The 14,674-nt window shown below is 39.2% G+C and overlaps 1 protein-coding gene across 1 annotated transcript in view; it reads left to right on the top strand.

Annotated features, from left to right (window-relative positions):
* The window catches only part of SPINK2 (serine peptidase inhibitor Kazal type 2), a 92,656-nt gene that overhangs the window by 64,375 nt on the left and 13,607 nt on the right, over positions 1-14,674 (top strand). The gene's annotated exons all lie outside the window — the stretch shown is intronic.

The following is a 14,674-nucleotide window of genomic DNA, read 5'->3' as shown; positions in this document are numbered from 1 at the left end:
GGAAGGGGGAAAGAGGAGGAGGAGGAAAAGGAGAAGAAAAGGAAGAGGAGAAGAAGAAGAAGAAGAAGAAGAAGAAGAAGAAAAAGAAGCAGCGGAGAGGGAGGAGGGGGAGGGGGAGAAAATGATGATGATGGTTTGTGTTAACAATGTGTGGCTACTCTGGGTTTGAATCCTGATGTTCCCACTTTTTAGCTACTGAAGTATGAGAATGTTTCTTACATTCTAGATCTAAGCCTCACCTTCCTCATCTGTAAATGGGAATAACAACACAGGTAATAGTATCACATAAGATTGTTATGGGTATTAAAAAGAAAACCACAGGCCCCAAACTGAGTCACTTTTGCCAGGCCAAGTCAGCAAAGTTAATCCCTAATTTAATTGCAGTTTCAACCTCCCCCAGAAATGTGGTCTCAACTGGTCAGTTGGGAATTTTCTTTCTTTTTTTAAAGTTTGTTTGTTCGTTCGTTTGTTTGTTTATTTATTTATTTAGAGCAGGGGAGGGGCAGAGAGAGAAGGCGAGAGAGAATATCAGACAGGATCAACACTATCAGCACAGAGCCTGGCTCATCACAACCTGTGAGATCATGACCTGAGCTGAAAACAAGAGTCAGACTGAGTGACTGAGGCATCCAGGCACCCCAGGAGTTTTTCGATCAGCACCAGTGAGGTGACCTGTCATATGGACCCTCTCCATCCCCCACCCCTTTCTGCAAAAGAAGATAAGGCATTCAGCATTATAAGACCCTTCCGGAAGGTGCCCTTGGCTGGAAAATCCTTTCTTTTCTTTTGCTACTAGCTCATTGCACCATCCCCTTCCTATACAAACCTTCCATTTTGTACAACTCTTCTTCCCTCTTCTTGCTAGATGGGATGTTGTCGGATTATGACTCACTTAATTAGCCAATTAGATCTTCAAGTTTACTCCATTGAAATTTTTTAAAAAGTTTATTTTATGTGTGTGAGAGAGAGCAAGGGAGGAGCAGAGAGAGAGGGAGAAAGAATCCCAAGCAGACTCCACACTGCCAGCACAGAGCCTGAGATGGGGCTCAATCCCATGAATCATGAGATCACGGTCTGAGCCAAAATCAAGACTGGGTTGCCCAAGCAACTGAGCCACCCAGGTGTCCCTGAATTTTGTTTTTAACATGGGGAATAACGGGGCGCCTGGGTGGCTCAGTCAGTTAAGTGTCAACTTCAGCTCAGGTCATGATCTCGTGGTTTGTGAGTTCCAGCCCCATGTCAGGCTCTGTGCTGACAGCTCGGAGCCTGGAGCCTGCTTCGGGTTCTGTGTCTCCTCTCTCTGCCTCTCCCCCACTTGTGCTCTGTCTCTCTCTGTCGATCAAAAACAAATAAATGTAAAAAAAAATTAACATGGGAAATAAATAAGATTATTCATGTATTGTTCTTGGCTCACAGCTCAATATTTTTAAAAAAAATTTTAGGGGCGCCTGGGTGGCTCAGTCGGTTAAGCGGCCGACTTCGGCTCAGGTCACGATCTCACGGTCTGTGGGTTCGAGCCCCGCGTCGGGCTCTGTGCTGACAGCTCAGAGCCTGGAGCCTGTTTCCGATTCTGTGTCTCCCTCTCTCTGATCCTCCCCTGTTCATGCTCTGTCTCTCCCTGTCTCAAAAATAAAAAATAAAATGTTAAAAAAAAAAATTAAAAAAAAATTTGTTTATTAATTTATTTTGAGAGAGACAGATACAGTGCGAGTGTGTGTGTGGGGGGCAGGTAGAGAGAGAGGGAGACAGAGAATCTCAAGCAGGCTCCACACTGCCAGTGCAGACCCTGAGCAGGGCTCAAACCCACAAAACCATGAGATCATGACCTGAGCCAAAACCAAGAGTTGGATGCTTAACCGACTGAGCCACCCAGGCACCCCTACAGTAAGCTCAATATTAATTTTAAAAATGTAAACAAATTGGAATAACCTCACAGGTTATTGTGAAGATAAAGTGAGGGCATGTTGAAAACTACTCTCTGAGGCACCAGTTATGTCAACTTATCTCCACTAGATGGCAGTAGACACCGCAATATAGCTTAGCTCAACTACCGCCCTAAGGGAGACCGAATCCAGGACAGTTTTCATGAAATTACTTACCAGGCCTCATCTTGTGTGATTATACTGGGATGTAGCGAGTGCATATAGTATTTGAAATGAGTGAACTACCTGCTTGGGCTTAGGAATCGTTTTGTTTGATGTAGATTGTGGGGAAAAAAAGGTTATTTTTACCCCTACAGAGAGCCTGTTTTAGTTCCACATTCATCTCCCTCAGTCTCCATTTTTCACCTCTGGACATTCCCACATGCACCTATGCTCTGGCTTACCCCCCTTGTTCCTCCAGGTGTGGTCCATGAACCAGCAGCATCCGTTTCAACTGCATTTGTAGAAGTGCAGAGCCCTGGGCCTCAACTCACCCCAGATTTACTGAAGAAGCAAACTGAACTCTTGGATTTTTCTAAAGAAGTCATGCTGGCCATTGTATATGCTGGTCTTCCCAAATCAGAAACACCTCCTTCCCCATCTGCTGGGCAAACTGGCCTCTTATTTATTCTTTTTACTTAACCCATTAGTGAGGGAACCACAAGGACAGTAAACCCAGTTCAAAGGAGGATAGAATATACAGTCTCTGGGAAAAAAGAACTTTGTAATAAGACTGCAAAATCAGATGCAATACTGCTTTCTATTGTCAGAGCAATAAAACAATAACCTTTGGAGTCACCTTTTCTACTTGACAAAAGCATTTGCCACTTATCTGCCATGAGTTAGTATCTAACTTTACAGGCTCTAGGCCCTGTCAACAGTAAGTAACAAGCCAAATAAGATGACAGCCCATAGAGCCAGATGATCCCCATGCAGGGTTTCTTAGACAATACTCTAGTATGACATTGAAAAGGCACACAGTAATATTTTGCCTTATTTTCAAGTTTTTAATAATTTTTCTTAAAAGTTTAAACTTGATGACAGAGGTAATAAGGTATATACATGTTGGGTTGCCCAACTTAATATAGTAGAATATGTTCATTTCAGAGGATGAAGTGAATATCTACATCACAGAGCTGAATGGAAAGGAAAACAAGATAGGCTTGTTTTGCAGTGTATATATATATATATATATATACACACGTATATTATATACAATAATAGATTATCAATTATATTAATTAATAAATTATATATTAATAATTATATTATATTAATATTATTAGTATATAACATTAATACACTATAATAATATATTATTATATTATATATTATATAATATATATATAATATAGGATATTATTCAGTCATCTAAAAGAATGAAATCTTGGGGGGTCTGGGTGGCTCAGTCAGGTAAGAGTCTGACGTCAGTTTGGGTCACGATCTCACGGCTTGTGAGTTCAAGCCCTGCATCAGGCTCTGTGCTGACAGCTCAGAGCCTTAAGCCTGCTTTGGATTCTGTGCCTCCCTCTCTCTCTGCCCCTCCCCTGCTTGTGCCCTCTCTCTCTCTCTCTCTCTCAAAATAAATTTTTATTTAAAAAAATTTAAAAGAAAAGAATGAAATCTTGTCATTTGCAACAATGTGGATGGAGCTACAGTGTGTTATGCTAAGTGAAATAAGTCACAGAGAAAGACAAATACCATATGATTTCATATGTGGAATTAAGGAAACAAAACAGATGAACATTTGGGAAGGAAAAAAAAAAGAGAGGGAAGCAAACCATAAGACTCTTGATGATAGAGAACAAACTGAGGGTTGATGGAGGGAGGTGGGCGAGGGATGGTTTACATGGGTGATGGGTATTAAGGAGGGTACTTATGATGATGAGCACTGGGTGTTGTATGTTAAGTGATCAATCACTAAATTCTACTTTTTTTTTTTAATTCTATTCCTGAAGCCAATATTACACTGTATCTTAACTAACTACAATTTAAATAAAAAATTGGAAGAAAAAAAAATAATTAGGCTTGTCTTTTAAAAAATCTCTTCCTGTGGTGCCTAGGTAGCTCAGTTGATTGGGCATCTGACTTCAGCTTAGGTCATGATCTGACAACTTGAGAGTTTGAGGCCAGCATCAGGCTCTGTGCTGACAGCTCAGAGCCTGGAACCTGCTTGCAATTCTGTGTCTCCCTCTCTCTCTGCCTTTCCCCTGCTTGTGCTCTGTCTCTCCCTCTCTCAAAAAATAAATAAATAAAAAATAATAAATAATAAATAAAAGAACTCTTCCTGACCTTTCTTGAGTCCCACTACATTAACCATAAAATGGACATAACATCTATTTCATACAGCACTTGATCTCAAATATTATAGTCTTGGAATCCCAGATCAAATTTTAATGCTCTCTTTTTAAAAATATGTATTTATTTTTGAGAGAGAGAGAGATAGAGTGCAGGGGAGGGTCAGAGAGAGAGGGAGACAAAATCCCAAGCAGGCTCCACACTGTTAGCACAGAGCCTGACTTGGGGCTCAGTCTCCTGAATTGTGAGATCATGACCTGAGCTGAAATCAAATCAGGTGTTCAACTGACTGAGCTACCCAGGTGCCCCCCCAAATATTAATACTCTTAAAAATGTGAATATCTCAAAGAGTGTTTTTGTTATGTCTATAAATATTTAATCATATTAGAATTTAAAATGGAGATGGGAATGCAAGCTGGTGCAGCCACTCTGGAAAACAGTATGGAGGTTCCTCAAAAAACTAAAAATAGAACTACCCTACTACCCAGCAATTGCACTATTAGGTATTTATCCACAGGATACAGGTGTGCCGTTTCGAAGGGACATATGCACCCCCATGTTTATAGCAGCCCTATCAACAATAGCCAAAGTATAGAAAGAGCCCAAATGTCTATTGATGGATGAATGGATAAAGAAAATGTGGTATATATATATATATATATATACACACACACACACACAATGGAGTATTACTCGGCAATCAAAAAGAATGAAATCTTGCCATTTGCAACTACGTGAATGGAACTGGAGGGTATTATGCTAAGTGAAATTAGTCAGAATAAGGCAAAAATCATATGACTTCACTCATATGAGGACTTTAAGAGACAAAACAGGTGAACATAAGGGAAGGGAAACAAAAATAATATAAAAACAGGGAGGGGGACAAAACAGAAGAGACTCATAAATATGGAGAACACACTGAGGGTTATTGGAGGGGTTGTGGGAGGGGGGATGGGCTAAATGGGTAAGGGGCACTAAGGAATCTACTCCTGAAATCATTGTTGCACTATATGCTAAGTAATTTGGATGTAAATTAAAAAAAACTTTAAAATAAAATTTAAAAAATAAACAAAGATTTGCAAGGAAAAAAAAATAAAGTGCTCAGAAAAAGAATTTAAAATGGAGAAATTTAGAAAATATTCTTATTTAAATAATAATAAATTCACTATTTGTTAACATTTATAACAATTTTTATGAAAAGAAACTATGTTTTCAAAATTCCACAGAGATTTGGCTTTGATTCAGAGGACCCAGTTAAAGTTTCCACAGTGCCTTTGGTGCTTTAGTAATTGTCTTTATATTTTTTAAAGTTTTTATTTTCATTTTTTTTAAGTTTATTTATTTATTTTGAGAAAGAGAGAGAGACAGTGCAAGTAGGGGAGGGACAGGGACAGGGAGGGAGAGAGAGAGAACCCCAAGCAGTCTCCACACTGTCAGCGCAGAGCCCATGCATGACTCGAACCCACAAACCCAGAGATCATAACCTGAGGCAAAATCAAGAGTCAGCTGCTTAACTGACTGAGCCACCCACGTTCCCCAAAACCTTTTATTTTTAAGTAATCTTTATACTCAATGTGGGGCTTGAACTCACAACCTTGAGATCAAGAGTCGCATGCTCTACCAACAGAGCCAGCCAGGCACCCCTCTCTAATTTCCATTTAGGTGAGATTTGATAACATGCTGGTCCAAGATCAGCCTATGAGTGACAATGTATATTTTTGGTATTTATATGGTTTGATTTACTATACTGATTACATTTTTATAAAACATTCTCTGACCCATAGGTCTTGTGTAATCATTGATTGTGACCATTATTTGAACAGTTTGTAGTTGTTTTTTTAATTGGGCCTTTTATTATAGTAACAGTACTAGATATTAGAATTAATCCCTGCTTCTTGAGGGCAGGGATTCTCCACTCCCCAAAGGGCAGGGATTTTTAGTATGCTTTGTTCACTGCTAAATCTGGTTCCTGGGACAGTGCATATATAGCATTTTGTAAATATTTGTGGAATTGATGAATAAAATGACATTTCTAGAATCATATATATCCTTCTGGATAGTATGGTTTCATTCAAAAATAATTATCTTTAAAAAATAGGTGTGCCTGAGTGGCTCAGTTGGTTAAGCATTTGACTCTTGATTTCAGCTCAGGTCGTGATCTCAAGGTTGTGAGATGGGGCTCGGTGCTGGGCATGGAGCCTGCTTGAGATTCTCTCTTGTTCTCTCTCTCTCTCTCTCTCTCTCTCTCTCTCCCTCTGCCCTTCCCCCGCATGTGGGTGCATGCATGCACTCTCTCTCTCTCATAAATAAAATTCTAAAAAAATTTAAAAACAATTTTTTTAATGTTTATTTTTGAGAGAGAGAGAGACAGAGTGTGAGCAGGGGAGGAGCAGAGAGAGAGGGAGACACAGACTTCAAAGCAGGCTCCAGGCTCTGAGGTGTCAGCACAGAGCCCAATGTGGGGCTCAAACCCACAAACCGTGAGATAATGACATGAGCTGAAGTCGGATGCTTAACTGACTGAACTACCCAGGTGCCCTGAAAAAAAATTTTTTTTTTTCTGTTAACTTCCAAATTGTGAGCCTGGAGTTTACTCACCTATGTTTCAGAGGGCCCTAAAACTTTTTTTGTGGTAAGAGTCATAAATACCTGAGAATTCTTCCCAAATTAGTATAATTTAAATTTATTGATTACTTAAGATTCTGAGAATCATATGTAATGAGCTAGCAAAAACGTTTTCAGTAAATTGTCAGTTTTGACCACTATTTCTGTTTTCTAGTTTTGAGATCTGGTTTCTTTCCTTTAACTCAGCGTAATGCCCTTGAGATCCACCCAAGTTGTGTTGCAGGAATCAACTGTTGATTCACTTTTACTGTTGAGTAATACTCTATGGTATGAATGTACCACAGTTTAACTGTTTGCTTGATGAAAGATATTTAGGTTGTTTCCAGTTTTTGACTATTACAAATAAAGCTGCTATGAACATTCGTGTTCAGTTTTTTGCATAACATAAGCTTTCATTTCTGTGACAGAAATGTGCAAAGGTACAATTGTTGGGTCATATGGTAATTAGCATGCTTAGTTTTTTAAGAAACTACCTAACTGTATTCCCAGAATAGTTGTACCGTTCGACATTCCCACCAACAATGAATGATCCAGTTTCTCCACAACTTGACAGCATTTGATGTTACTAATATTTTTTATTTTAGTCATCATGACTAAAATGATATGTCATTGTGATTTGCATTTCCCTAATGGTAAATGATGTTGAATGTCTTTCCATGCATTAATTTGCCATCTATCTATCCTCTCTAATGTAACGTCTGCTCATAAATTTGTCTATTTTCTAATCAAATTGTTTTTTTTTTTTTTACTCTGGAGTTTTGAGATCTCTTTATTCATTCTAGATACAAGTCTTTTGTTGGGTATATGGTTTGCAAATATTTTCTCCCAGTCTATATTTGTCTTTTCATCCTCATTATAAGGAGTTTTACAGAGCAAACATTTTTAATCTTGAGGAGGACCAGTTTACCAATTTTTCTTTTTATAAATCATGCTCTTAGTGTCAGGTCTAAGAACACTTTGCCTAGGTCCTAAAGATTTTCTCCTGTTTTTCTCAAAAGTTTTTTAAGGGGAGCCTGGGTGGTTCGGTTGGTTAAGTGTCCAACTTCGTCTCAGATCATGATCTCATGGTGTGTGATATCGAGCCCTGCATTGGGCTCTCTGCTATCAGTGCAGAACTGGTTCCAGATCTTCTTACCACCTCCCACCCCTCAGCCCCTTCCTAACTCACATGTGCTCTCTCTCCCTCTCTCTCTCTCTTTTTTTTTTAAGATTTGTCTTTCTTTTGAGTTTTTTAAAAAAATTATGCATTTTGAGAAGACTGAGTAGGGGAGGGTCAGAGAGAGAAGGAGAGAGAGAGAGAGAGAGAGAGAGAGAATCCCAAGCAAGCTCCACACTGTCAGTGCAGAGCCTGACATGGGGCTTGAATTCATGAACTAGATCATCATGACCTGAGCTGAAATCAAGAGTCATTGAACACTTAACTGACTGAGCCACCTAGGTGCCCCAAGATTCTTTTCTTTTTTGAAGAATAATTGGCATACAATATTGTATTAGTTTCAGGTGTACAACATACTGATTTGATATTTATATACATTTAAAAATGGTCACCACAATAAGACTTGTTACCATCTGTCATCATACAAAGTTGTTATATTATTGACTAAATTCCCTATTCTGTATATTACATCCCTGTGTCTTATTTATTTTATAACTGGAAGATCGAACCTCTTAATCCCCTTCACATATTTTACCCTTCTCCCCACACCCCTCCCCTCTGGCAACCATCAGTTTGTTCTCTGTATTTATGAGTCTGTTTCTGTTTTATTTGTTTTGTTTTTTAGATTCCACATATTAGTGAAATCACACATATTTGTTTTTCTCTGTCTAGCTTCATTTAGCATAATACCTTCTAGGTCCACCCATGTTGTTGAAAATGGCAAGATTTCATTCTTTTTGTAACTGAGTCATATTCTGTTGTGTATATAACTATATACATACACATTACATCTTCTTTATCCATTCATCTACCTATGGACATTTAGGTGGCTTACAAACTTTGGCTATTATAAATAATGCTGATATGAATATAGGGGTGCATATGTCTTTTGAGTTAGTGTTTTTTTTTTTCTTTAAATAAATATCTAGAAGTGGAATTGCTGGATCATATGGTAGTTCTTTTCTTTCTTTTCTTTTTTTTTTTTTTTTTGAGAGAGCATGAGCAGGGGAGAAGGGCAAAGGGAGAGAGAGAATCTTAAGCAGGTTCCGCACTTAGCATGGAGCCTGATGCAGGGCTTGATCCCACAAGCCTGGGATCCTGACCTGATCTGAAATCAAGATTTGGACGTTCAACCAACTGAGCCACCTACGTTCCCTGGTAGTTCTATTTTAGGGGGAATCTCCACACTGCTTTCCACAGAAGGTGCACCAATTCACATCCCAGCAACAAAGCACAAGAGTTCTCTTTTTTCCCCATTTTTGCCAACACTTGTTATTTCTTGTCTTTTTGATAATAGCCATTCTGATTACTGTGAGATGATAGCTCATTGTGGTTTTGATTTGCATTTCCCTGATGACTAGTGATGTTAAACATCTTTTTATGTGCCTGTTGGCCACTTATATGTCTTCTTTGGAAAAATGTGTATTCAGGTCCTCTGCTAATTTTTAAATCAGACTGTTTTTTTTTTATATTGAGTTGTATGAATTTTTTATATTGTGGATTTTAAACCGTTATTGGGTATATCATTTATGGATATCTTCTTCCATTTAGTAAGTTACTTTTTCATTTTATTGATGGTTTCCTTTGCTGTGCAAAAGCTTTTTAGCTTTATATAGTCCAATTTGCTTATTTTTGCTTTCATTGTCCTAACCTAAGGTGTCAGATTCAAAAAAATATTGCTAAGACTGATGTAATGTTTTCTTCCATAAGCTTTATGATTGCAGGTCTTACATTTAAGTCTTTACTCCATTTTGAGTTTATGTAAGAAAGGAGTCCAGTTTTGTTCTTTTGCATGTTGCTGTCCAGTTTCCCCAACACCATTTATTGAAGAGACTGTTTTTTTTTTCCATTGTATATTTTTGCCTCCTTTATTGTAGATTAATTGACCATGTGAGTGTGAGTTTATATCTGGGCTCTCTGTTCTGATCTATTGATCTGTTTGTTTTTGTACCAGTACCATACTGTTTTGATTACTAACGCTTTGTATTATATTTTGAAATTTGGGATTATGATACTCCCAGCTTTATTCTTTCTCAAGATTGCTTTGGCTTTGCAGGCTTTTGTGGTTCCATATAAATTTTAGGATTACTCGCCCTAGTTCTGTCAAAAATGTCATTACTATTTTGATAGGGATTTCATTAAATATGTACATTGCCTTGGGTGGTATGGACATTTTAACAATATGAACTTCCAATCAATGAATACAGAATATCTTTCCATTTCTTTGTGACAGCTTCAATTTCTTTCATCAATGCTTTATAGTTTTCAGAGTACAGGTCTTTTACCTCCTTGGTTAAATTTATTCTGACGTGTTTAATGCTTTTTACAGTCTTTTTGATGTTATTCAAAATCTTAGAGTTTCACATTTTACATCTAAATCCATATTTTACTGGAACACAGCCATGCTCTTTCTTTGAATTATGGTCTATGTCTGCTTTTGCACTATGATGGCATTGCTGACTAGTTGTGACAGACTGTATGATGCACAAAGTCTAAAGTGTTTACTCTCTGGCCCTTTACAAAAAAATGTTAACTTTTATTCCTGGCTGATAAATGCTGAGACAACTATATGAAAACCACCATGGTATAAAATATTTTTAAGGTATAATATCAACTGTTTGGAACAAGATAACAGGAAGCAGCAGCCCACCCACATAAATGTATAACAAATCTATCTTGAGGGGTACATGGCTTTCTTTTTGAAGTTGAAATTCCAACTAACAACTCTACACATTGTTCCTGAGTCTGCTCAGATTTCAGTTTGTATTCCTGAAGCATCAGAGACAAAGATGTTTATAATCAAGTGTTTGTTATTTGGTAACAAATCTAATAAAGTGGAGAAAATTGTGTGTGTGTGTGTGTGTGTGTGTGTGTGTATAATATACATAACATATACACTCCTTGATGAAAGTCTTTGGCAAAACAACCCATCTTCATTTTAGGGACTTTATTCAGAGAGCTTAAATTATGTGACTCAGAAATGTATTAACAACTCATTCCAAATTTACCCTCTTGAGTCAGAACTCAGCCATGCATGGTGCCAGATAAAGTTTAAAACTGCAAATTGTCTTCTTATCCCAGGACTTGTTTGCTAAATCAAGCAGTGGGGTATGTGACTATGCCAGTCATTAGATTATTGTATGTCAGCTCTAAAACCACCCTTCCAGGCTCTGGGGTGCTAGAATTCCTTTCTGCTTTGCCAGCTAGCTTCCTGAAATTTCCAATATGATCCCTGCCCAACCCCCCCCACCCCACCCCAACGCAACATCCCTCTGTGGGCTGTAGCAGCTGCTTCTAGTCTCTGGCCTCATCACAGGTCTCAGACCCACCAGCACTAGCCACACATCCCTGCTCAGAGGTCTGGGTCTCAGCTTTCCAGGGCCTCTCCTCCAAATTTCAATATAATTTCGAACTCTTCTCTCTTTTCCCGCAGACTTGGGGGTAATACATTGTGAAGTTACCATCTCTGAGTGTTACCTCACTATTCCCTTGATGCTTTTTTGTTTTCCAATAGTGGTCTGGTCAATCCCTTATGTTAAATTCTTTCTGGGAGAATTCCTAGTGAGGCTCGTTTTTTCTAGACTGGACCCTGACTGATACATGGAATATTTCACAGGATCAACATTTGACACACAGGCATATGAGGCAGAAAAGAAATGGATCTGCAAGGGGCGCCTGGGTGGCTCAGTTGGTTAAGTGTCAGACTTTGGCTCAGGTCATGATCTCGCAGTTTGGGGGTGCGAGCCCTGCATCCAGCTCTGTGCTGACAGCTCAGAGCCTGGGGCCTGCTTCAGATTCTGTGTCTCCCTCTATCTCTGCCCCTCCCCTGCTCATGCTCTGTCTCAAAAATAAATAAAAAATTTTAAAAAATTAAAAAAAGAAAAAGAAATGGATCTGCCAATTTACTAATTCGTTGTGTCTCTTCGGCAAAATTATTTCTCTTCTTTACACTTCTCATTAAGATTTGCTGAATAGTTACCAAAATTTCTGTTCAGAATTAGTAAATGTCTCAAACGGTGCTTATCTAGGGAGAGAAAAAAATCAGTAAATCAATACTACTCTCCAATACTATGTTGAGCTTTTGTTGGAGGACATTCAAAATAACCTTTTGTTAAATTTCTTAAAGTTAAATTTTTTAATACAAAATGACACATGCATATAATTTGAATATAAATAAAAATAAATAAACACTCATTAAATATATTTTATCACATACATGTACTGGTTTCCTGGTGCTGCCATAACAAAGCACCACAGACTGAGTGGCTTAAATAATAGAAATGTGTTTTCTCAGTTTGGGAAGCTGGAGGCCCAAGGCCAAGATGTTGGCAGGTTCGGTTTCTTCTAAGGCCCTCTCCTTGGACTGCAGATGGCCATCTTCCGGTTCCTCACCAGGTTATCCCTACATTTTGTTTGGGTCCTAATGTCATCTTCTTATAAGGACACCAGTCATGTCGGATTAAGGTCCACCCGAACAAACCTCTCTCGGGTTCGAATTCTTGTTTCCTGGATCCTATGTCTTCCTTTTTGGTTTACTTCCTTGTTGTGATGTCAGTTTCACATTTCAAGGATTCACCTATTCAGCAAACATTTACTGAGCTTGTGTCAGGCACAGTGCTCGGTACTAGGGATATGGAAGTAAGAGAAATAGATAATGTTACTGCCTACTGGCTGTAAGGGCTCTGTGACGACACGATGACCAATGTGACCTGAAAAAAGAACAGACACCCAATTGCCTAGAAACAGAACAGCTGCCCTTTTACAAATGTCATCATGGAGAAAATAGAAAGGGACTAAAATTTATTGAGTTCTACCATGTCTCAACATATTTATGTACATTACCTCATTTAATACTCAAGATTCTATTATTACAGTACCCATTTTACGAGGGGAAGGCAAAAGTGGAAGCTCTGAGGTTCAGAGCTAGTTCAGTAACTTATAGAGCCAAGTATTCAACTACAAAACTCTTTATAGCCATGCTATGTGATGCTGCAAAAAATGAATGCATACAAAACCAGGAATTAAGGTTTAACTCCTTCTTAACCAAAATAGCCATTTTGCTTATGCATGTTAGTGATTTATTTTATTCTGACCATCATTTTAGGTAAGGTCCTGACTCCCTAGGAATCCCTCATTTATTTGTTCAATATTTGTCAACCTGCTAATATATGTGAGGTATTCTTCTAGGTTCTGGAGATGAATCAGTAAGCCAAAAAAGAATCACTCCCCATTTGGAGCTTACACAAGTGGCTGGTGTCACAAAGTTTAAAAAAAAGATAAATCCTATGAGAGAGGGGAAAAAAGCAGGGTAAGGAGAACCGGAAGAGGGGAGTACTAATTTTTTATTTACGGTCAGGGAAGTCATTTCTGATATGGGGTCATTTGAGCAGAGACAAAAGGAATGGAAGGAGGAAGCTGTAGATATCTATGCAGAGGGAAATAGCAAGTGTCAAGGCCCTTGGATGGGAGCAAGCAGGCCAGTGTGGCTGGGGAAGAGTGAGTCAGGGAAGAGACCAGCAGAGGTCTTAGAGGCCATAGTAAGGACTTTGGATTTTACTCCTAGCAAGGTGGGGACATTGGAGAGTTTTGACATGAATCTTAAAAGGAATTTTGGAAGTCTCATTAGGCCATCAACTGCCCATATCTGGCTTCCTTTTTATAGCAAAACTCACAGCTGTTATCTTTTGTTTTAAATAAATGTCATCACTTTATTTTTGAGAGAGAGAGGGAGGGAGCACGCATGAGGGGCAGAAAGAGAGGGAGAGAGAGGGAGAGAGAATCTCAAGCAGCCTCTGCATGGTCATCACAGAGCCCGATGTGGGGCTTGAACTCACCAACCATGAGATCATGACTTAAGCCAAAATCAAGAGTGGGGCGCTTAACAGACTGAGCCACCCAGACTCCCCCAAAGTCACAAATGTTATCTAAACCCTCTGTCTCCACTTTCTTTTTTTTTAAAAAAAATTTTTTAACATTTATTCATTTTTGAGAGGGAGAGACAGAGTGTGAGCGGGGGAGGGGCAGAGAGAGAGGGAGACACAGAATCTGAAGCAGGCTCCAGGCTCTGAGCTGTCAGCACAGAGCCCGATGCAGGGCTTGAACTCACGGACTGCGAGATCATGACCTGAGCTGAAGTCCGACGCTAAACCAACTAAGCCACCCAGGCGCCCCTTCTGTCTCCACTTTCTCACCTCATTCCTTTCAATCCTTGCCATTTGGGCCCTGGACCCCATCACGTCTCTAAACCAGTCCCTTTTAAGGTCATCCGTGACTACATCTTGCCAAAGCCCATCTTCATGCTCAGTCTGCCGTATTCTCAGCCTCACAGGAGCAACTGACATGGTTGCAGCACTTCCCCTGGGTTCAGTAACCCCAGACTCTAGACTGGTTTTCTTCCTCCTTCACAGGTTTCTTCTCCACATGTGTCAAATCTCTGCATCTAGGAGTGCACCAGGGCTCTGATCTGGATCTCTGCAGAGAGATGGTTTTCAATACCTTTCATATCCCGATGTTTCCTTCATTTGTATTTCCAGCTCTAAATTTGTAATTCCAATTGCCTTGTTACACATGTCCACTTGGAGGTCTGATAGGCGTTGTCTCCAAATGTTCTTCATCACAGAAATGGCACCATCACCCATTCAGCTGTTCAGAACAAAAGCTTAGGGAGCATCCT

This window comes from Panthera uncia, chromosome B1 (assembly GCF_023721935.1).
Source record: "Panthera uncia isolate 11264 chromosome B1, Puncia_PCG_1.0, whole genome shotgun sequence".
Classification (NCBI taxonomy): Eukaryota; Metazoa; Chordata; class Mammalia; order Carnivora; family Felidae; genus Panthera; species Panthera uncia.
This window is presented reverse-complemented; position numbering and strand designations above follow the sequence as displayed.